Below are 25678 nucleotides of genomic sequence, written 5' to 3' on the forward strand. Positions count from 1 at the left end.
TGTGGTCCTGAAATTTGGCACTTGGATAAACTCATCAGATAACAAAATGGGATAATTGGTGCACAGTGGACATGTAAGTGTAAATGGGATAAACAGATAAAAAAATGAGAGAGGTATGAGGGTGGTCCTGCAAATTGGGTAGCACTTTCTCACTGAAATCACTGTGATGTACTTGATGGAGTCAAATGTATAGATGTATTAATAAAAACATACGACATCCATCATAGATAAAAACAATAATAAAGTGCAATACATCCAGTGTCAAAGCCGACAAACCCGACTGCAAAAATAATAGTATCACAAGTGTAGTAGAAATACAACATAGATAAAGAACATAAAAAAATAAAGAGACTGGGAGTCTCAGGCAAAGGGAACTACGCGGATCTCCCTGGTTAAGTCATCAATGGCAGTCAAGATCTCCGTACGGAGGCGAGTAATGTTAGCTCTAATGGCAGCCATCATATTCAGACGAAGGTTAGCAATGTCAGCTCTAAGGGCAACCAGCATATCCTCCAAACTCTGAAGTTGCTTTTCAAAGCGAGATAGCTGATCATGAGCCTCAGGTACGGCTGAAGCAGAAGAACTGTCATTCTTAGACATGGTCTACAAAAAGGAAATATTGAAATGGGAATTAGTGCTGGAATAAATAATTGAAAGCACAATAGAAATATGTATGTCAAATAAGATTGACAAAACATATATGAATTTATGTAAGTGACAGTATGTGAATCATGCTAAGCAGTATAAGTATGAAATGCGTCCAATGTGGAATATCACAGGCATTGGGCATATATGAGATAGCATGAACATGATAAATGATGAATGAAGTGTGTGTGTGAGATCTGTGAAATTTGATCGATCAGAGAAAGAAGTGAGATCGATCACAAAAGTTGGATCGATCGAAAATAAGTGAGATCGATCTCACAACTTCGATCGATCTGAGACACAAGTTCAATCGATCGAACTGTGCGATGAATGTAAACAGTCACAGATCTGTGACTTTGGAAGCACGGGGCCCACATGAAACGTGTTCGTGGGCCCATCAACACAACAAATCAATTAATCTCGATCATATAGAATGACTCACATTCCCAAAAATCAAAGTAAATCATTACAATGGACACGACATAAAGACGAATATAGACATATATACATGAAAAGCTTAAAACTTCATCCATGGCCAACAATCACTATGAATATTGGAACGGATCAAACACTTAAAGCTTACCCTTAACAAATCGAGGTATGAAATCAATAATAGGGTCTCGGATCTTACCTTGAATCAAAGAGAGGAGAAATGAAATATGAAGAGGAAGAAGATTCGAGAAGAGGGAGAGATTGACACCTGGTTCACGCCGGAGATCTCGCCGGAGGTGGAGATGATGATGGGGATCAGTGGCTCCGAAGGGGTGGGGTTTGTGAGGGACAGAGAGTTAGATTGATCTATGGAATCGATTCTGAAACCCTCGGTTCTATTAAAAAACATCCCTAACAGAGTTCGATCGATCGAACTTGATTTGATTTTTTTTTTTTTGGATTAAAAAATAAAATAAATTAAAAATAGTTTTTGGATTTTGAAATTTGAAAAGTCAAAATAAAGTCAAACACTGAAATGAAGAACTTAGATCGATCAGAACAAAAGTTCGATCGATTAGACAAAGAGCAAAAATATGCAGGTTTTTGGCTCAGAAATTTGGCTAAGTATTGGAACTTAAGATCGATCGAACTGTGAAGTTGGATCGATCGAAGGTCTCTTGATCGATCTGAGAATTAGTTCGAACGATGAGACAGAGAGGTGATTTGGATGCAGGTTCTACAAGCTCAAAAATATTCTAAGTGTCAAAACTCAAGATCGATCGAATGGGATAGTTGGATCATTCAAATCTCCTATGATCGATCCAACTAAGAACTAAGATCGCAGATTTTTCTTGGATCGATAGGACAGAGAGCTTATTTGGATGCAGGTTTGAAATTTTTCTAAGTGTTGGATGCAGAATGGAGTTCGATCGATCGAACTCAGGTTTGAGATCGATTAAACTATGCAGAATGCTCAATAATGACATGAAAGCTCATGCAATCCTCACCAAAGTTCCTTTCAATGTATATCAGAACCAAAAACAAGTATCTAGACTTCATAAGAAACAAAATGAAAGATAGAAATGGGGGAGAAATAGGGTTTTGACACCCTACGAAATGTTTTTGCTAGTCTTTAACGTCTCTAGCAAGACATTGGGCTCTTTTAGCCCGGATTAAATATCTTATAATGCATCGCCTCCTTGTTGGGGTGATAGATGCTTTGAACTCTACCGAACAAATGGTTTTTTGAAGGACTTGTTGGATTAAGCTCAAAAAGAGCTTTTGGTTCCTTATCAATGCAATCTCCTATGTGTTCATACATCGGGTCAACTAAATGTGCAACTTCCAAATGTCTTTGAAAGACTTGACCTTCTATGTAAGGTTTCAACCTCTGCCCATTAACCTTAAAAATGTTTCCTTTCTTTAAATTTTTGATTTCAACCGCCCCATGAGGTGCAACAGAGATGATTTCATAAGGACCTTCCCATTTGGTTCTCAATTTCCCAGGAAAGAGTTTCAGTCTAGAGTTGAAAAGCCAGGCTTTTTGACCGGGTTCCAAAGACTTTTTCACAATATGCTTATCATGAAATGCTTTGGTTCTTTCTTTGTAGAGTTTGGCATTATCATAAGCATTATGTTTCAATTCTTCTAACTCATTCAATTGAAGCAACCTATTCTCTCCGGCTTTATCAAGGTCAAAATTGAGCTTTTTGACTGCCCATAAGGCTTTATGCTCTAGTTCAACCGGAAGATGGTAAGACTTTCCATATACAAGCCTATAAGGAGACATGCCAATGGGAGTCTTATATGCCGTTCGGTAAGCCCACAAAGCATCATTTAGCTTTCGTGACCAATCTTTCCGGGTGGTATTAACCGTTTTCTCAAAAATATGCTTAATTTCCCGGTTAGACACTTTAACTTGCCCACTTGTTTGAGGATGGTAAGGAGTGGCTACCTTATGAGTGACGGAGTACTTAAGAAATAGGTGCCTCAAGAATTGATTGCAAAAATATTTTCCTCCATCACTTATTATGGCCCTTGGCATACCAAAACGAGCAAAGATATTGGATTTAATGAATTAAATGACCACGAAGTGGTCATTTGTTTTGGTAGCACATGCTTCCACCCACTTGGAAACATAATCAACGGCAAGAAGAATGTATTAAAAACCATAGGACATCGGAAATGGACCTATAAAATCAATGCCCTATATATCAAAGATCTCAACAACAAGTATATTGGTTAAGGGTATCATATCTCTTCTAGACATTGTCCCCATCTTTTGACATCTCTCACATAATTTGCAAAAATTGTAGGCATCTTTATGAATAGTGGACCAAAAGAGCCCACTTTGAAGAACTTTCAAGGCGGTCTTCTTTGCACTAAAATGCCCACCACATGCAAGAGTGTGACAAAACACTAGAACGCTTGGAATTTCACTCTCCGGAATACATCTCCTCACAATTTGATCTGGACAATATTGATACAAGACAGGGTTTTCCCAATAGTAATTCCGGATGTTGGTAAAGAAACGATTCTTTTCGTTCTTTGACCAAGAAGTTGGTAGCTTGCCTACTACCAAATATTTCACAATGTCGGCAAACCAAGGCATTTTTTCATTAGAAATTTGAAAGAGTTGTTCATTTGGAAAAGAGTCACAAATTGGTAGACTAGGGAAAGGCTCTATCGATAACCTAGAAAGATGATCGGCAACCACATTTTCGGTGCCTTTCTTGTCCTTGATTTCAAAATCGAATTCCTGAAGAAGCAAAATCCACCTAATTAACCTAGGTTTTGTTTCCCTTTTTGTCAAAAGATGTCTCAAGGCAGTATGATCAGAGTAAACAACAACCTTAGACCCTAAGAGATAGGAACATAATTTATCAAGAGCATACACAACGGCAAGTAGTTCTTTCTCGGTAGTGGAGTAATTCAATTGAACTCCCGAGAAAGTTTTACTTGCATAGTAGATGGCATAAGGAAGTTTACCTACTCTTTGTCTTAAAACTGCTCCCATGGCGTAATTAGAAGCATCACACATGATTTCAAATGGCAATGACCAATTGGGAGGTTGCATGATAGGAGCAGATGATAATAATTCACGCAATTTATGAAAAGCGTCTAGGCATGTTTGATCAAAGACAAAAGGAGTTTCCTTGGCAAGGAGATTGCACAAGGGTCGAGCAATTTTGCTAAAGTCTTTAATAAAACGGCGGTAAAAGTCGGCATGACCTAAGAAAGAGCGAACTTCTCTCACCTTTGAAGGTGGAGGTAATTCAGAAATAAGCTTAACTTTCGCCTTATCTACCTCAATTCCTCTCTTTGAGATGACGTGACCTAAAACTATACCCTCTTAAACCATGAAATGGCTCTTTCCCCAACTAAGAACAAGGTTTATTTCACGACATCTTTTAATCACTAAATTCAAGTTTTTGAGGCATGTATCAAAGGAAGACCCAAAAACAGAAAAATCATCCATAAAAACTTCAAGATACTCTTCCACCATGTCTGAAAAGATAAACATCATACACCTTTGAAATATGGCACGGGCATTGCACAAACCAAAAGGTATCCGTCTATAAGCAAATGTGCCGAATGGACAAGTAAATGTGGTTTTCTCTTAGTCTAATGGGTCAGGGGCTACTTGATTGTACCCCGAATAACCATCAAGGAAGCAATAATATTGTTGCTCGGCCAATCTCTCTAGAATTTGATCAATGAATAGCAAGGGAAAGTGATCCTTCCTAGTGGTGGCATTCAATTTACAGTAATCAATGCATACACGCCATGAATTGGCAGTACGCTTAGAGATTTCCTCACCCTTTGCATTCTCAACCACGGTAATCCCCGATTTCTTGGGAACTACTTGGGTAGGACTCACCCATTTGCTATCGGAGATTGGACAAATGATCCCGGCATCTCAAAACTTGACGACTTCCTTCTTAACTACCTCTTTCATGTTAGGGTAAAGTCTCATTTGGGCATCCCCAAAGGGTTTTGCATCATCCTCCATAAGTATACGATGCATTAAAATAGAAGGATCAATTCCCTTAAGATCCACCATACTCCATCCTATGGCTTCCTTATTTTCTTTAAGCACACTTAAGAGAGCATCTTCTTGGTCTTTTTCAAGACTTGAAGAAATGATAACCGGAAGAGTCTCTTTTGGTCCTAAGAATGCATACTTGAGATTAGAAGGTAGAGTTTTAAGCTCAAGAGTTGGTGGAGAAATTAAAGATGAGACCGGTGGAGTGCTAGAGAGTGGAGGAAGAGGTTCTATTGGAGTTTTTCAAGATGAAAAATCCAAGCTTGCAATAGATTCCATAAGATTGCTTACTTCATTCATTGATTTTTCATCATCAAATCCACAACTTCCATACAATTCAAGAAGACAAGAAGCAAAAGGGTCATCAGATAGAAGAGATGATAAATTATCCTCAACTGGTTGTTTCATTATCATGGTGGGAATTGATTCCTCAACAATCTCATCTAACACATCAACAAGACAACACTCGTCTTCATCTATGGGATGTCGACTAGCATTGAAGACATTAAGCTTGACCATCATGTTACCAAAAGAAAGGTCCATAACCCCAGATCTACAATTGATTGTTGCATTTGCAGTGGTAAGGAATGGTCTTCCCAAGATGATTGGGATGTGGTTGGTAGGATTAGTAACCGGTTCAGTATCAAGAACGACAAAATCAACCGGAAAGTATAATTTATCCACTTTGACAAGGATATCCTCAACCATGCCCTTACACAAGAAGAGCTCTACGAATTTCATGGGTTCCAATTACACAAGAAATAGTCGGAGCACCGGGATCTTTGAACTTAAGTGGAGTGTTTTGTTGAAGAATGGAGTTCACTTGCTCTATGAGGAATACTTTTTTAGGGCTTGGTCCCTTGCTCTTCCTCTTTTGTGTGCAAAGATCTTTCAAGAATTTTGCATAAGGTGGAATTTGCTTAATGCCATCCAAAAGAGGAAGATTGATGTTGACTTGCTTAAAAACTTCCATCATGTCATGTGTTTTCCCTTCTTGCCTCCCTCGAGACGAAGTTTCTCTCAAAGCATATGGAAATGGAGCCTTTGGCTCCTGAAATTTTGGAACTTGAGGGAATGATGAAGAAGATTGAAGATTCCGAGTGGGAACATTTTCATCCAAGGAAGTAGGAGTAGGATTGAGAATTGGATGGGTGACAACTTTAGGTTGCACCGATTCACTATCTTCCTTTAGTAGTTCAACTCTATTGTCCACTTGCTTACCACTTCTCAAGGTGGTAACGGCTTGCGCTTGAGCTTGGGAAGAATACCCCGATGTAGGGTTTGATTCCACACAAAATTGGGCCTTTAGATTCCTCTCAGGTTGACTAGGTAATTTCCCAGTTTCTCTTTCATTCAAGGCATTAGCTATGGTCCCAATTTGGGATTCAAGCTTTGATATAGATTGAGAGTGGGAATGCAACAAGTTGGTATTCTTCTCTAAACTACCCAATGCCATTAAAACCTTCTCCTCAAATGTAGAATTATTAAAAAGTGCATGAGGATGTGAAAAATTATTCATACCTTGATGATGGGAAGAAGAAGAAGAAGCATCCTTGAAAACCTACATTTCTTTTATGAGGTGGAATGTACTTTCTTGGAAATTTTTTAGCTTAATAAGGGCTTAAACTTTCATTCCACAATGGAACATATGCATTTGAATAAGGGTGAACAAATGTAGTATTGATTTGTTCAAGGTGTTCATTAACAACATGTTCATGGGGACAATCGAAAGTAGTATGCAAAACACTTGAACATGTCATGCAAGGCTCACAAAGATGAGTTGTATGATGAAAGGGAGATAAATTGTTAGCCAGTTTTTGATTCAACAAGAATTGATCAAATTTTTGAGAAAGAGTTTTAATCTCGGCTACAATTTCCAATGGACTCTCTACTTGACACTCTTGTAATTCTTTTTTCTTCTCTTTTGAACTATAGTCAAAACGAGAAATATAATATTTTTGCAAAGAATTTTCACTCATTTTCTCAAAGAGTTGCCAAATGTCATCTTCATGTTTCCCAAAATATGATCCCCCACATGATGTGTCAACAATGTCGTTATGAATGTCGGATAAGCTTTCATAGAAATATTGAACCACTTGCTATTTTGGAATACCATAATGTGGACATTTACTTAGCACATCATTCAATCTTTCCCAAGCCTCATGTAACCACTCTCCTTCCCTTTAAGAGAATTCTCTAATAGAAGCACGCATTGCATTAGTCAAACTTACGGGGTAAATTTTTTTAAAAAATTCATTTTGCATTTGTGCCCAAGATGTTATTGAATTTACCCTTAAAGTATTGAACCAATGCTTTGCTTTATTTTTAAGTGTGAAAGGGAAAATGAGTAATTTAAGAACTTCCTCCGGGACATCCATGTACCTCACGGTGGAACATAGTTCAAGAAATTCAGTAAGATGCCTATATGGTTCCTCTTCATCTAAGCCATAAAAGAGTGGACACATTTGAATGGTCTCGAGTTTGATTTCATATTGATTAGCTTCAAAATGGTTGGTAGGGTGGTACAGCTGGATAAGATCAATCATTTGGATGAGGACAAAGGTGTTCAATCAATCGAAGGATGGTGTTGGATAGATCAAACTTTGGACTTTCTGCTTTAGGTCAAGGTTTGGATCTATCTTGAAGTACTGAGATCGATCATTGTTCGATCGATCGAACTTTGATATGAGATCGATCGAACTTTACTGCTTCCCACCTTTGGCTTTATTTGTTTCTTTCTTTCTCCACTTTGCTCATTTCTTTGCTTAATCCCAGAATTGCTTCAATTAAGCTCTTATTTGGTCGAGTTAGCTTATTTTCGGAATAAGTGCCTGAAAATGGAAATATTACGAAATCAATCTAAAACGGTAAAGTAAAATAGATAAAGGTACTAGAATGTTTAAACTTAAGGGTTTTAAATACGCACTTTTCAGCGCTCATCACTAAGTTCTACCTAATCTGGATTGAGGTATGGATTGACCATAAAGGTTAAGTCCTACTCATATTTGTGTCATATCAAATAAAATAATTGAATGATCTATTCTGATTTCCGAATGAATTGTTATACATATATCAGGCCACTATACTAAATGGATGATATTTTTGTATTAGGCTTATACAGACTTTATATATTTATGTTATGGTGCCATGGTATGTGTTTGAGTCTCAGGACTATGGTTAGGGTGTGTATATCACCTAGGAAGGATAACTGGACATAGGTGTTGTTCCCTGGTAGGTTTAGGTACATATTACCACATTATGTGCAATTTGCATGGTATCTCTACTCAGGCTGAGACAGACCTATTGGACTAGTGAGCGTTCTATAGTGTGTATTTATACATATATGGACTATTCTAGTTATTGTTGAGTTATCTAGGATGTATCTGTGTATCGGTTTTCTGTATGGATTGTAGTAGAATAGAACTTGCATGTGGGCCTGACCCATTCTTACTTTTTCAGTTGTTCGTCAGCTCCAGGGTTAGAGCATGATCATGCAGAGCAGATACAGTCATTCATTCCTCCGACTACGTAGGACTGCTTTCCATATTTAGCTTTGGACTTTGTTTCAGTTGTTTCTTTTACAGTTTGGGATTTTAATAAGGGGTCTACTGGATGGATTATCGAGTTGTTTAATTAATAAAGATTTTGGATTATTAAATTTCAAATATATTATTTTGAGGATTTTTAATTTAGAATTCTTTCAGCTTATTATTTTTTTTCTTAAGTTCTCTATTGTATTCCGTGCTTATGTACATATTAATTGTCTGATATCCCTCGGATCTGTGCTCAGACTTGATCACTCGTAGCTCTAGAATTGAGGGGTATCACAGCCACTGCGGCCAAACAGACACTGAAGGAGAACTTTGTCCTAACAGAAATCCATCCTTCTTATAATCTCATTATGGGAAGAGGTTGGATCCACCGAATGAACGAAGTTGCATCTACCCTTCATTAAGTGATGCGATGTTTGTTTTCGGACGGTAAGGAGGTTATTAATCTTTGGGGATATCAGGTCGTTGCAAAAGAATGCTAAATGTTGACACTAAATAAAGCAAAGAAGATGTCCAAACAGCCTCAGCCATATGCAATTTCCAGAGGCATATCCAAATAGCAATTACAGAGCCCTCTGTCCAAGTATCTTAAGGCAGAGGAGGAAGCAGAAGCTACGAAGCCTACTGAGGAATCCCTCGGAACCATAGAAGTTGTCATCGGCGAAGAAAAAGAAGCACTAATTAATGTCATTCGACATAATACATATGCGTTTGCCTGGGATCATTCAGACATGGTAGGAATTGACCCTTCAGTCTTTTACTATAGTCTGAAGTTGGATTCGAAGTTCAAACCAGTTAAGTAAAGACAAAGAAGGTTCACTCCTGAACGCAATCGAATTATTGCTGAAGAAGTGAATAAGCTACTTCAAGCAGGCTTTATCCGAGAAGTGCAATACGCATAATGGCTCTCGAACGTGGTGGTAGTTCAGAAGAAGAATGGGAAGTGGAGGGTTTGCATAGATTTCACAAATCTTAACAAAGGTTGCCCTAAAGATAGCTTTCCTTTACCGAAGATAGATCAGATGGTTGATGCTACTACTGGATACGAGAGGCTTACATTCCTCAATGCATACTCTGGGTATAATTAGATCTCAATGAATACAGAGGATGAAGAAAAAACCACCTTCATTACAGAGAAGGGCACTTACTGTTATAGGGTCATGCCCTTCGGACTGAAGAATGCTGGGGCCATTTGCCAGCGCCTTGTTAACAAGATCTTCGACGAATTGCTGGGAAAGACAATTGAAGCCTACATTGATGACATGATGGTTAAAAGCATAAACAAGGAGGATCATCCGAAGCACCTCCAAGAAGTCTTCAACACTCTCAAGAAGTACAACATGAAGCTGAATCCTTCTAAGTGTTCCTTTGCAGTTTCTTCAGGCTAATTCCTCAGGCATATTATACAAAACCAAGAACCAAAAGGGAAGTACAAGTTCTAACCGACCGAATTGCAGCTCTTAGCCGTTTTATATCTCGACTATCAGATAAGTGCAAACCATTCTTCGATGCTATAAAGTCTAAGAACAAAGATATATGGGGACCTCAGCAGCAGATGGCTCTCAATCAATTGAAGCACTATATGGCTGAACCTCCAATTCTATCCGTTCCGAAGCCTGGTGAAACTCTTATCATGTACTTAACAATCTCCAGCATAGCTACAAGTATAGTATTAATCAGAGAAGAAGGAAAGAATCAGTACCCAGTCTTCTACACAAATAAGACGATGACAGATGTTGAGACACGGACAGCAAAGCAGAAGATCATACTAGCATTGGTTTATGCAAAAAGAAAGCTTCAACATTACTTTGAATCTTATAGCATCATGGTACTCACCAACTGTGATACTCCTCGGATCCGAGACACGGGTTGATCAGGCCCAGGCAAAAACTCAAGGGATATCAGACAATTAATATGTTATAACGAACACAGAATACAAAATTGAATTTAAGAAATAAAGTTTAATAGCTGGAAGAAACTAAGATAAAATCCTTTAAAGATAAATACTTAAATCCCAATAATCCAAAACCTCCAATAGATTAAACAACTCGGGAATCCATCTCTAGTGGACCCCTAATAAAAACCAAACTGAATTAAAACAACTAAAAGAACATCTTGATATAAGCTATGGAGAGAAATCCTACGTCGACGGTAGAGTGAGTAGAAACCTCTGCTCAGCACGAATATATCTAAGTTTGGAACTGTCGTGTACCTAAAAAATAGAAGTGGGTCAGGCTCACGCGCAAACTCTATACTACTACAATCCAAACAGAGGCCCGATACGCATGTACATCCTAAACAATTCAACAATAGTTAATAATCTATAAATATATATATAGTCACACTAAAGGACTCTCACTGGACCACAGGCCGGTCTCAACCTGAATAGAGGTAACATGCTAAAACGCACATGAAGTGGGCATGTGTACCTAAGCCTAAACAGGGTACACCTCCAACTATCGTATCCAGCTATGCATCCCAATGTATATACGCTCCCTAACCGTCGATCCTGAGACTCAAGCTCATATTGAGGTACCATAAAAATATATTTAAAATCTATCATGTATCCTAATAGTGCCGCTCAACTAGTTGTTGCCATGACACTACAATCAATAGGACTTAACTTTTAGTTAATACAATTCTTAATCCAGAGTAGGTAGGTTTTGGTGTTTTTAAACCAAACCGTCCCTAGTATACCACCGTCCCATATCGGTGTATATTATCCAATCATCCAGCAGTTGATAATACCAACAATTAAAGTAAACCTCAACTGAATCCATATCTCCATCACAGATACTAACAGGCATAGTGTAAGCATCAAAAAACACAGTCAACTATATACATAAACATGTTCAGTTTTATATCCATCACTGATACTATCAATTAAGTATAGTCAAACTATTTATCTAAATATGTTCAGTTTTATATCCATCACTGTATTATCAATTAAGCACAGTCAAACTATTTATCTAAGCATGCTCAGTTTATAGTGTTCCACAAAATCCAGTCTACTGCTAAATTTAAATCTTATTAGCATTCAACATCCAGCAGTTGATATTACAGTCAGTTAAGATAACCATCAACTAGGTCCATCCTTCCAGTAATTTATACCAGCAGTGGTAAGTTAAGCATCAACAACAGAACCATAGTATATACATAAACATGCTTAGTTTAAGTTGTTTTACAAAATTCCGTTAGTGCTAAGTTTAAGACTTACTATCATTCAACACTAACACATCCTAAACAAGTATAATTCAGATACATGATCATGATATATGATAAAACATGTTTTAATTATATTATCTGTCTCAGAAGATTTCAAATCACAGGGAATTAAACCAATTTAATTCTTCCATCTCCAACCACAGTGTGTTAATTTGTTTAAAACGTATATTGTTCAAGTGACAACCATAGTTAGATTATTAACATGCCTCCTGAAGTCTTAGAATTATCTCTAAGCATTAACCATACACCCACCTACAGCACTAAACCCAACTGAAACCACAGAGAACCAACCATCTGCAACCAAAGCTGACTGGAAACGAAAAAAAAATAAAAAACACAGTAAGGAGCCAGCTCCCGAAAGTGTGGAGCCACCTCCTTTGGTCTTGGAGCTGGCTCCCACACTTTGGGAGCCGCCTCCCAATCAAAGGGAGCCGGCTCTCTCCAAGGGAGAGCCGACTCTCTCCCTCTCTACCTCGTCTCTTCTTCTTCCGATGAATTCTGCACTCTTTACACCTCACTGCTATGGCTTCCAGACATTGTAACCAAACCCCAATGTGTTCCCAGTCCGTATTTAAGTTCCTATTACACTACATACATCGCTTTAAACAGAGAATTATGGAAGCAAACATCACGTTTTAACCGTTTTAGCAAGCATACAAAACATACTGATATAATTCAAGTTTTAGCATAGACAGATATTGTTTTTAACATTCAGTTAATCCTAGAACCGTTTAGGAATGCAAAGAACACGAAGCCTAAGGGAGAGAGAAAGGATAGAACTTGCCTTACACCGACGTCTTTCTCAATTCTCCGGCGAATCCTCAGTTTGTCCTTTTTGTTCCTTCCCAGCCGTCTCCAAAACCTCTCTCAGCTTTACTATGTCGTAAAATTATTCTAAACCCTAGGCAGACACCTTAGGTGAATATTTATAGGCCACACTAATCCTAAGCTCAATTAAACCCTAATCTGATTTATTCGGCCCATAAAACAACCTAGGTTAAAATCAACGCCGGCTGTGAACTGTGTATAACTATATGTGTGCAACCATCCATACAGTCACGTTAAGTCAGAAAAACAATTACATTTAATTAAATAAATTTAATTAAACTAAACCATGCAATTAACATAATTAATCAAATAATAATCAACTAAAATAATCAAACAATTAAAATAAACAATTAATCAATTAAAGCAAAACCAAAATCCAATTAAATAACAATGAAATAAAATCACAATTAATTCAAACAAACAAATAAACAAATAAATAAGCAATTAAATAAATTCAAAATGTAATTAAACAATTAAATAAATGCTAGGACTATCCTTTTAAAATTGATTATCCTTTTAAAATTAGGGGTATTACACCAACTACCCTATACGGGTTATACTCTCTAAGCTAGATCTATCTGGAAGAATTACCAAGTGGGCCATTGAGCTCAGCTCCTTTGACATAATTTATGAGTCGAAGGTGTCACACAAAGGACAGGCATTAGCAAATTTTCTCTTAGAATATGAGGATAAGCCCAAAGAGCCAGAGCTTCCCGAACCACATTGGGAGCTTTGGGTGGATGGCTCCTCGAATCAAGTTAGTGCAGGAGCTGGAATCATTATTTCAACACCTGAAGGCACCAAGTTATAACAGTCGATCTACCTGAATTTCCTTTCTACTAACAACGAAGCCGAATATGAGGCTTTACTCGCTGGGCTTCAATTGGCTAGCCAACTTTAGATACGATGTCTAAAAGTTTTTAGTGACTCACAACTTATTGTAAATCAGGTGACAGGCAAATTTCATCCCAAAGAAGAAAGAATAAAAGCATACAAAGAAGCTGTGGAGAGTGTTACACGAGGATTCGATCAAATCGAATTTTACCAAGTACCTCAAGATGAGAATGTTGAAGCAGATCAATTGGCCGTAGCTGCATCTTCCTCAAATAAAGATTTGATTCGGATTGTACCAATTGACCTCCTGGATGAACCTAGCATAAGCCCTCAGCAAAAGGTAATGGTGATTCCAGACATTCTGTGAGAACCATGGTGGATTGATCCACTGGAAGCTTACCTCAAGCATGAAAGTCTTCCAAACCAGAAAGCCGAGGCAAGGAAGCTCAGACTCACCGTAACCAAATATGCTATCATTAATACCAACTGTATCGGAAGTCATTTTCATACGGGCTGCGGCTCATGTCTAATTAACCATGCAGAGTACACCATAGTGCATTGGAGTATACTTGTTTTGGAAAACCACATCCATTTGTATTCAAGAATGCTGAAGCAATATTGAAACAACTGCAGCCATCTTGTTGCAATAGTCATGTTGTTGGTGTTGGGGACATGTCATCACATGCTTTTAAGACCCTGTATATGATAGGTGACAATCCTCCAGTTGACATCAAAGGTGCATAACAGGTTTGTCTGTGCTCTTCTTATGGTATTTGATGATTGCATAAACTTGTGTTCTTCTCATTGAATAGACCATATTCGGCTTGAAATAAGATTAAAAAAAACTTTGTTTGTTCCTCCAGGTAGGACATCCATGGTTTTCAATTTTGACGAGAACATGTGTTTTCAAGGGAAAAGAAAATCACACAGAGTTTCCAGCTGATCTGGTAAAGACTGAATGATGTTATTTACTTCTTGTAGTTTTCTTGAATAGTTCTTCATTATAATAGGAAGGTATTAAATAGAATTATGTTTAAATGATGATATATATATATTTGTTTAAGAAGGGAAATTGTCAGGAACGAGTTTCCACTAGGGGGAACTTTGTATGCAAATACCAATTTATCTACTTTGTTTTCTCGTGCAGGTGGTGGACACTGTGGAAGAAGCAGTGGAGTATATTTTAAAGAGGGAGGGTAGTGCTTAGTACATATATTTTTTTTTTTTAGCATTATTCTTTCATCATTTCCATTATCTGTATACACATTACCTGAAGTGTTTAAGCCCCACTGAGGCTCTTGTAATATTGAAACAAATCCATGATGGGGATTATGGAAACCACTCTGGTGGCAGATCTTTAGCACATAAGGTTCTAACTCAAGGATATTTTTGGCTATACCTGGCTCGGAATGCCGAAGAATATGCCAGGAGATGCAATAAATGCCAGCAATATGGTCCAATGAAACATCAACCTACTGAAGACTTGCATGCAATGGCAAATCCATGGCCATTCGCACAATGGGGGATTGATATGGTGGGCCCTTTACCCAAAAATGTGGAGCAAAAGGAATACGTGACCCATGAATGGAAATTGAGGCTTATTCAAGTGTGACCCATGAGTAAGTAAAGAGTTTCTTATGGAACAACATAATTTACCAATTTGGGGTGCCAAAAGTTATCTTGATGGATAATGGTAAGAACTTAGACAACAGAAGTACAAGAAAGTTCTTCGCCGAGCATGGAATTAGGCAAAAATTGGCTGCGGTTAGTCGTCCACAAGGGAATGGGCAGGCTGAAATAACTAACCGAACCATTTTTAGCTGTCCGAAGAAGAAATTGGAGAAGCTCAAATCAAAGTGGTAAGAGAATCTACCTCAGGTGCTGTGGGCATACCGAATCACCCCACGGTGGCCAACGGGGGAAAGTCCATTCGCTATGGCCTATGGTTCCGAAGCTGTCATTCCAACAGAATCAGCAGTTCCAACCCTTTGGATATGTTTGTTACTCGAAGGGACCAATGATTAGCAGCTCAAGCACAGCCTCGACCTTTTGGAAGAAAAAAGAGATGCTGCAGTAATTAGGCTCGTTTCTTACCAGCAACAGTTGCGTAGCAGTTATAACAAACGCGTTAGGTTCAGAAGCTTTGTAGTAAGCGATTGGGTTATGAAGCGAGAAATAGCTCATATAAAGAAGTTACAACTTAATTGGACCAGACCCTACAGAGGCACGGAAGTGGTAGGGAAGGGAGCTTACCGGTTAGCCGAAGCTGATGGGCGTCCAATCGCACGTCCTTGGAATGCTATACACCTTAAAAGGTACTACCATTAGGAAGGTTCATTAGTTTTATAATAATTTCTTTACACAAATAAGGCTATTTATAGCCCGTGTAATCCAGTTTATTGATTACATCCTCTATTTCAAGTATGAAATGTTTTTATCATATTCGATGTGGGATGAAATTTCGTTACATATATCTCTTTCTTTTCATAAAAGGGGGCAATACTAGTACCCTACAATGTGATTTTTGAAAGATTTTTGAAAAGTTGATTTTATGAAAAGAAAAACAACGACAAAATAGACAAACCGACAAAACAAAATCTCTACGATTGTTTTTGTTTGGAGTCTCTTCTTCGTAGTAACTTATGTTCTATAACAACTTATTTTTACTATTGTCCCACATCGATAAAAAATTACTATTTACATTTCTTTATATAATGAAATACTGAAATATTCAAGTGCATTGTAAGGAGGCCCGTTGGTAATAGGTGTAGCCCAGCCCAAGTTGTGCTCAAAACCTAGATACTAACGGGCATTCTTTACAATAAACCCTTTTTAAAGCCCAAGTTTTTGGCCTACATTTTAAAACTCTAGTCTTTGTCCATCATCGACTAAGAATAGAAAGATTGTGTAGTTAATATATCTATAGAATAACATATCTAGACGCCACAAAGAGAGTCTTTGTGGAAGATAGACTCCCAAACAAAGTAGGAGACTTCCCAGTCACAGTTACTCTCTTTCTTGGCCTTTTATTGTTTTTGAATCTTCGACCTCGAATTATTCTACATGGAATTTTTCCAAGTCTATGCTTCAGACCTTAAGTGTCCGGTTCAACACATTTCATCTCAGGTTCAGCGCCGAGGAACTATACGCTCCGGACGTTAAGTGTCCAGCTCAGCACACTTCCTCTCAAGCTCAGCGCCGAGGAACAATTCACTTTGAACCCTAAGTGTCCAGACCAACACACTTCCTCTCAGGCTCAGCGCCAAGGAACAATTCGCTTCGGACCCTAAGTATCCAGATCAGCACACTTCCTCTCAGGCTCAGTGCCGAGGAACTATTCGTTTCGGACCCTAAGTGTCTGGTTTAACATTTTTACTCTCAGACTCAGTACTAAGGAACTATTCATTTTGGACCCTAAGTGTCCGGTTCAACACTCTTCTTCTCAGGCTCAGTGCTGAGGAATTATTCGCTTCGGACCCTAAGTGTCCGCTTCAGCACTCTTCCTTTCAGGCTCAGTGTCGAGGAACTATTCGCTTCGGACCCTAAGTGTCCGGTTCAACACTCTTCCTCTCAGGCTCAGTGTTGAGGGACTATTCGCTACGGACCTTAAGTGTCCGGTTCAGCACACTTCCTCTCAAGCTCAGTGCCGAGGAACTATTTGCTTCGGACCCTAAGCGTCCAAGGCAATACTCTATGGATATCACACTCGTAGGCCCTCATACTAGGCCCAATAGTGTGAGGCCCATCATAGATTTGTCCCACATCAAAATCAAATAAAAACCAAATTGACTATATATCATACCATCTTACGAATGTTAGTCGCCAAGAAAGATGGCCCTTGATTCCACTTCAAAACCTGATTATCAAGGAACCCTCTTTCTTGAGCTTTCATTTTTCAAAATCTTCGGATCATGGCATTATGAATATTCCAAACATCAAGAGTTCAAATACATCAGCAAGATTAATCTTAGGCACATACAAAGGCCGAAGGGATACGCATTACGAATCTCAGGTGTCTGAAGATGCTAGTCAAATACATGCCTCGGATCTCTTGAGTCCGAGGACATCAAATTATTTCTCTAGGACAATTACTTTATCCCACATTAATACAAGAAAAAATGAGAATATACATATCTACTCTATACAAATCAATGGCAAGAAGGGTTCCCTTAAAGGTTAGATCACTAGATGAGGAAACAATCCTCAGATATTCAATTGAACTGTCAAAGGGATTCCCTTCTTCCCATCCTTCTTGTTTTTGCTTCAGACCACAGAGAGTATGAAGCTCTCGGACAATATATTTCCTTCAGATACATGTGAACATTACTATTCAATAAATATATGTAGCACGAAAGCATCCAGTAACACGAAGGCATTCAAAGATATGCAAATTACCTTAAAGAAAGTTAAATCATTGTAACACCAGATCCAACAATATACTATTTCAATAAGCATCAGTTCAGATTAAGAAATTACACGACCTTACTTCCTTTTTGGATCAAAAGGAGCAGAGTCGAAAGCATCGACCACATTCGGGTTGGAAGAGGTTTCTGAATGGAGTAAAGGCTTTGGAGCTGATGGACTTTAAGAAATTGGAGCTAGAGGGTCCTTCGGATGAGCCTTCACCATCTCAGCAAAGAGCACTTCAGCTTCCTGGGCTTGTAGACCTTCAGCATAAGGGAAAGACACTTCCATGTCAGCATCAAAGGTGTCTGGATCTTTTGTCTTGTCACCAAAGCCATGGTTGAAGCCGAACCTAAAGGCTTTTGCACTAGATAAGTGTACTAAAGCAAAGTAGCGTCCTTGCATCTATCTCCCAACAGTGATACAAGTGTTAATTGCCTCATTCAAGCGATGGACTTCAGCCTCAAATGTCTCCACTTTATCTTCAGACGCAGTAGAGCATTTCTTATAAACTTCCATTGCCTCAGATGCAATCTTTGCATTCAGGGATGCGTGTGAAGCCTTCTTTTCAGAATTAGTAAGGTTACTCTCCAATTTTTTTGATGGAAATAGACTAAGTTTTAGTAGTAGCGCACAACGCTATGGTATGGTACATATTCTACACAAAAATCAATGACAGAATTAACATTAAGAGAAGGTTAAACAAATATTAGAGATAAGGGAAAGTTCAAACCTTTATAGAATGAACTGGGGTAGATGGTAATAGCTGATCCAAGCCCATGTTCCCAATAATCTCTTCATCCTTAGGTAGCCACATCCCCCGAGTTACTGCCAAAGCAGCAGAGGGGTCAGTGACTATTGAATCTCCAGAATGAAAAACTGACTATTCAACTCTTGAGAAGATTGGTCTCCAAGGTTCTCCAGATTCGGCTTGGACATAAGCCCGAACCTCATCTGCCGGGTCATTTTCTTCAGCCTTCTTCCCCTTATTTTTGGGGGCACTTTTGCTCTTGCTGGTGAAAGGGGGATTCGGCCTTGTTTTCTTAAGAGGAGGCTCATCAACCTCCTTCTCATGCTCAGTCGACTTGACCTGATAATTGCCAAAGGTTAATCTTCAGCAGCTTTTTTCTTTAAAGCTTCAGCCCTCTATTTTTCTTCCTCAGTCATTGGAAAACTGTTAAAAGATGGAAGTAACAGATCCATAAGGTCTGCAGCTATAGCACAAGAAACAATTTCTTTAAGGTTTGAAGAGGTAAATAACTCCTCAACAGGTGGGGGCTTACTCCAAAATTGTTCTTCAAGGAAGGAGGGCCTGTTCTTAGCAGTAGATAAGGCAAAAGTTGCTGAAAAAATACCAAGAAATTCATAAGTTTGACGAATGAATAAAACTTGACAAGGAAAACAACCAGAGCACTTCTTATGAAGATAGGGAGAATACTCTATACCTAGTTTCCCAAATTTGCGAGGAATAGGGAGCTTAATCGACTGGGGCACAAACCAGTTTCCCTTAACGATTATCATCCTTTCCTTCCATTTCTTCTCGGAGGAAGGGAGGTCTGTACATATCCTCTGTTGCTATGAAGAGGTAAAATAAAAGCGACCAGGTTCGGTCCCATGCTTAGAAATAGAATAAGTAATCAGCAAGTCAACAAGAGTCAAATCAAGACTCTCCAGCCTTCGGCGGACCAGGATTGCCGAAATTATTCGAAGAAAGTTAGGGTTTACTTGAAGGGATGCAATACCTAACTTATTAAAAAATAGATGGTAGAAATGGTGAAGAGGGAACCGAAGAGCGTTAAGATGCCCAACAGAAGGAGCAATTCGTTCTCCCTGACGCCCTCACCAGAACTAAAATTAACACCCTTGGGGTATTCGACAATCTCTACTCTCTCAGGAATCTCAAATTCCTCCATTGCGGATTTAATGGAGAACTTAATACGTCGAATAACCAAAATTACATCTCTCTCTTCTTTAGTAAAGATGCTAGTTAACCTAGAGGTAAATGCCTCAGCCTGAATTAAGGAATCATCAAACTGGTTGGTCAAATCATTTATGGATACAAGGGGTTTAAAAACCCTAAGGGGAGGAACCCTAATGAGAATAGGGGAAGACGAAGGCGTGGATTCAGAATCTATAATTTCTACGTGGTCGGGAGTAGTTGAAATGCTAATGATGCAAGATCGAAAAGAAGAAGATGAAGAACTAACCTGGTGATATGACGAAGTGAAGAACGCAAGGAACGAAATGAGTGCAATGAAGGCAAAAACAAATCTTGAGGAAGTCCTTGAATCAGAATAACAATAAACACTATTGGAAACGCCTCTTGCAAAAGTGGCAACTGCGCAACTTCAATTCCCTTTAAATTAGGAGCCGTAGTCTAATTAAAGAGGGAATTGGGGGCAAAGTGTGGAAGGAAAAAATCTCCTCCACTAAGAATTGTCAACGTCATCACAATATAAATCTATTTTTGATAAATTTCAGAGGCCCATCTGGATCAGGCCCAAATTACATCACTCTTTAGCCCAATATCATTGATATTGGACCTCCAAGTCCGGGTAAAGATATTAATCAGCCAAGCATCACTAATGTTGAAATTCTGGTCCAGAAATAAAGTCATTTAAACCAAGCTACATCTGGCCCAATTACAGTTAAAGATAGGCTAGTCCTGTCAGGCAAAAGATTCAACAAAGAAGTCAAGTTCTGTGTAAGGAAAGTTTAACTTGGAAAGAATTAGACAAAGGAAAGAACTTTATTCGTCGAGAATGTCGTATATGGAAAGAATTGGAGGACAAGCAATGCGAGTCCTACCATAATTCAACCACTTTTTTTTTGTGTATAAATAGAGATCTAGACCTCCAATAAAAGGATAAAGCAATTTACGCTTCTTTATACTCAGTTCTTGTTCATTATTATTATTTTTTGAGTGAGTTGTATTTTTCTTTTAATTGTTATTAGTTGACAGAAATTTTGCACCTACAGACACTATTAAATGGTCATAACAGTCATGTCGCACTATCAATTTCTGATAATATAAATCCCTTTTTCTTTTCGTTTTTGTTTTTGAAAATCAAAATTTTGGAGTGCACAATTTTTCATTGACTCCCATAATTTATTATCAGTCTATCAAAATCCAATGCAGTGAAAAGTTATTAGTAGATTGACTTTTTTTAAAACTTTTTTAAAAAAAAGGTAATTACTAAATTGAGTTGGATAAGTTTTAACCATTCAAATTGCATTTTATAAACAAAAATAGATTTTGAAGGACATACTTGAGGAAAATAATTTTAAAAATATGATTCTGATTAAATAATATTAAAAATAATTTTAATAATTTTAAGTAAATAATATATATATATATACATAAATAATAGGGTAAAGTGCAAAAAAAAAAAAAACGCATTGGCCATTTGCAATTAACCCCCCAGAACTACAATTTGTTCTCTTAAACTATTGAATTTTTACAATTAAGGACAAATGTGAAATCTCCAGCCAATTGGTGAGAACAAAAATTGTTAAAGACAATTTTATCCATATATAAAACTACATCGATTCTGATTGGTTTCAATAAAATAAATGACATGGAAGGTGTAATCACAACATCCACTAAAAATTGGATAACACAGAACCAACTTATCACCATAGTCTGATCATGGGATAAATACAGACTCTATGATTGAGAAAATTATCCTCACAAGAATATATTAATAAATTAAAAAGTTTCATAATCAGAAGATTCTCATTGAAATTAGTCATGACATGGAGGTGTGTCCTCTCAACATCCACTACAAACTCGGCATAGCCAATCAGAATGTGACGTGTGTGTAAATATATACACTACTATATTCTTTCTTCTTCAAAGATCTCCACCATTGACGGCCGGCCAACAGCACCCTCTTTCTCTCCACCACAATCTCTGCCGGCATCTTAGCCTTTAATCCAGTGACATATTTGGTGAGGAATATGACAATGACAGATTCTAATGACAGACTGTGAAAATCAGTCCGGTGGCGACAACGACGAAAGACTCACCCAATGATCGACTAGTGGTTTCAATTAAAGTTCTGTTATATTGATCGATTTGGTGAACGGGTGGAGAATTTTGTGATGGGTTTGCTTAATGATCGATGACAAAATATTAATGGGGTTTCCGATTGAGTTGCTTTTGATTGGGTTTGTTTTTGATTGGTTATGCCAAGAGTTTTTAAGTAACGAAAATTACACACAGAAGAGAATATAGGATTAATATATAAGAGCAGACTTAAATTATGGACTGTGACTGCTGCACAAGGATTCAGACCTGTTCAAAACATATACTTATATTAACACAATGAAATCCAATTACCCACACAATGAAATAAAGTCACTTGTGAATTGATGTGCTTTACTAAACTATGTGAATTGAATTGCTTTACAGAACTCACATAGTGACGGACCTAGAAATTTTATTGAAAGGGGTCATTGAAAGGGTATGAAAAAAAAAACAAAAAAATATCTCTACATGAGTCCGGTGTGAACTTAAGAATTCTTTGACTTAAATTTATTTGAAAATTATTTTGAATAAATATTTTAAATTGGCCGAATATAGGTTTGACAAGTCTTAAAATTGAATTGAGTGTGTCTTGATTTTACACATGCTGGAATAAGAGAGCTTGTGCATGAGTTTCGAACCTAAAGGTACACTTATTAGTTATTATTTTAATGTTAGAGACTTCTTCTTCTTCTTCTTCTCTTCTCCCTTTTTTTTTTTTGTAACTTATATATTAGACTTTTTGAGATAATAAGATTATTTATGGAGTAACTCACGATCAAACTAATTAGAAGTACTAATTAGAAGTATTTGTTCATGGTCATAAATGCCCCTTTACCCTAATTCCAGTAAATAGGGCAAAAATACATCTAAAATCAGGAAGATTTTTGTAATGTAAAGTAATATCAAACATGTAAAATTGCTTTACCATCAAAAAAAAAAAAAAAAAACATGTAAAATTGCAAACACATCTAAACTCAGCAATTTTTCATTTTTTATATGTATATATGAAATAACAAATTTACAGCCAGTAAGGACCAATGGTAATAAGTTTAATAAGTCCCGAGAAGTCAAAGCATAAAATAACTTTATATGTATAGAATAAAGTGGGGGGTTTGGCACCATTACATGGGTGATTTATGCTATGTTCGGTAGGAAGAAAAGAAGAGGGGTGGAAGAAAAATAGGAAGGACGGAGCAAATTTTCTCGGTAGAGATGATATAAGGAAAGAAAGGATAAGAGGAAGGATGAGTTATCCTTTCTCCTTTACAAATTTTTATTCGCCCTATGGACGGAATATAGGAGAGAAATAAATGAGCCTATTATAGAAGTTTTAAATTACTACACCACCCTTCATAAATATTGAATAATTCCTATAAATAAAGTCAATGATGGTTTAATGGTAAAAATAACTCAAAAATTTATCATTCCTTTTATCCCACCGATCAAATTAAATTGTCAGTTTTTTCCTTTCTTTTCAATCCAACTGAACAAAAATAAGGAAACTCTTAATCTCTTCCCTAGGATGTCTCAATCATCTTTTCTTCTCTCCCTTCCATTTAATTTTTTTCCTTCCTACCGAACGAAACATTAGGGAAAAGTATGTACTTTAGCAATATTACCATCTTTCCAAGGCAATTGGAAGAGTGTTCCATAATATATTCTTCTTAGCATCATCATTTAATTTATTATGCCTAGGTTATGATGGTGCAGTTTGTCCAAATATGTTATATTGCGACCGTGACTCTATCCCTCACCACTAATTTCATTGTTTTCAATAATTCTCACACGCCCAAGTTTAGTAAAAAAGATATATTAGTACAATACAGGATTGATTTATAAAGTATTTAGAGAGGGGAAGGAAATAAAGAACAAATAGGAACATGTATGCACACATCTTAAAATCATCCTTTGAATATGATTAAAAGCTAAAATATCATACAAATATCATGAATATACCAAACTACATAATACAAGGAAGCCCAATAAGTCCCAAGAAGTCGAAGCATAAAATAACGGGGTTTATATAGAATAAAGTGGTGGTTTGGCACCATTAAGTATCTACTTTAGTAACTTCTTATTACGACACTTTGAAATAGGCTTGATAATCTGGATTTCGGCGAATTGAGGCAATAATTTTCTAACTATAAGAAAAAAAGAAAAAAAAACTTTTCTAAGAACTTTTCTTAATAAGAACTGTCTGATTGAGTCATTTGATTTGTTGTGGGTATACAGTTTGCCACTATTTTGAAAGTTTGTTCACTATATAAATTTTTTAACAAGTGAGTGGCAGCACAAATGTCTTGGGACATACTGTATATTTCATTTGTTGACCAATATTATAAAATTTCAAAATTTTCTCTCATCAAACTACTCTATATTTATATAATCATTTTAGTCAATTTCATATTTAATCATGTAATGAATTGGAGAATATCTTGTAATATGCATGTACATAGAAATGGTTCGAGTTCTCTATTTTGGGACTCTACTTAATAGTATCAATCTTATGGGTGAATTTCCACGGATCGTGAATTATTTTGGGGGCAAATTTTTATGTTGCGGTACGGATACTTTTATGAATGAGCCATAGCACCTCAAGGTGTCAGCATGTCGCCTGTAAGGGCTAAGGGCGACCGGCTTGAAGAGGGCGCAGGCCACAGGCGCATAACAGGCGCCTCTTCTTGAAAAAGGTATTTTTTTTAATTGTTTTATTATTAATTTTGTTTTGTATTGTTTATTATTATTGTTTATATAACTTTACAAGCTTTACAAAGCTTACAAAAAAAAAAAAAAAAAATGAAAACCAAAAGCGAAAAGAAGCAAAAGGAAACAAGAGACAGAGGCTAGGGCGGCGAAGGCGAAGCAATCTCGGATCTACGAAGCAATCTGCCGGATCTCTCAGTCTCGGATCTGCCTGTAAGTTATTCTTCTCTTCTCTCCTCCCCTCTCTCTTCTTCTCCTCTCCTCCTCTCCTCTTCTCTTCTCTCGACAAATTTTTTTTTTTTTTTTTTTCTCTCCTTCTTTTCTTCTTCTCTCCTCTCGAGTCTAGCAGAATTCTTTTCTTTTCTCTCTCTTTTTTGGTTCCCAGTTTTGGGTGTGTAATTGTGTATGCTTTGGACTTTTGCTTTGTATTTCATAAGGACACATTTAATATATATATTGATCGCACACATGTTTGTAGCGAAACTAAAATTGTGTAACTGAAATTTTAAAAATTTATAAATCAATTATTTTTCTTACCATATTAGTTTTTGTTATATGTATTGACGAAAATATAAATAATTTTTTTCTTTTTTTTAAAAAAAATTTTAGTCATTGAGAAAAACTGGTTGATTGGTGAAAGTTTCCAGAGAATATAGGTGCTTCACAACATAAAGTCATATTATCAATTTCATTAAATCACTAAAAATTAAATAAATTCAATTAAATTGCAATATTCAGATGGTTTTTTTTTTTTCGTGGTTGTGTAGCTGAATTACAATTTAAATATATAGCATGATGACCAAAATAAAGTATTAAAGATGCAATAGTATATATAAATGAATTACTTAAGTATTGAACTTAAGTAATTCATTTATATATACTATTGCATCTTTAATACTTTATTTTGGTCATCATGCTATATATTTAAATTGTAATTCAGCTACACAACCACGAAAAAAAAAAAACCATCTGAATATTGAA

Source organism: Cornus florida, unplaced genomic scaffold, assembly GCF_030987335.1.
Source record: "Cornus florida cultivar Cherokee Brave unplaced genomic scaffold, ASM3098733v1 CherokeeBrave_3.0.0_Hap2_Chr03, whole genome shotgun sequence".
In the NCBI taxonomy this organism is placed as follows: domain Eukaryota; kingdom Viridiplantae; phylum Streptophyta; class Magnoliopsida; order Cornales; family Cornaceae; genus Cornus; species Cornus florida.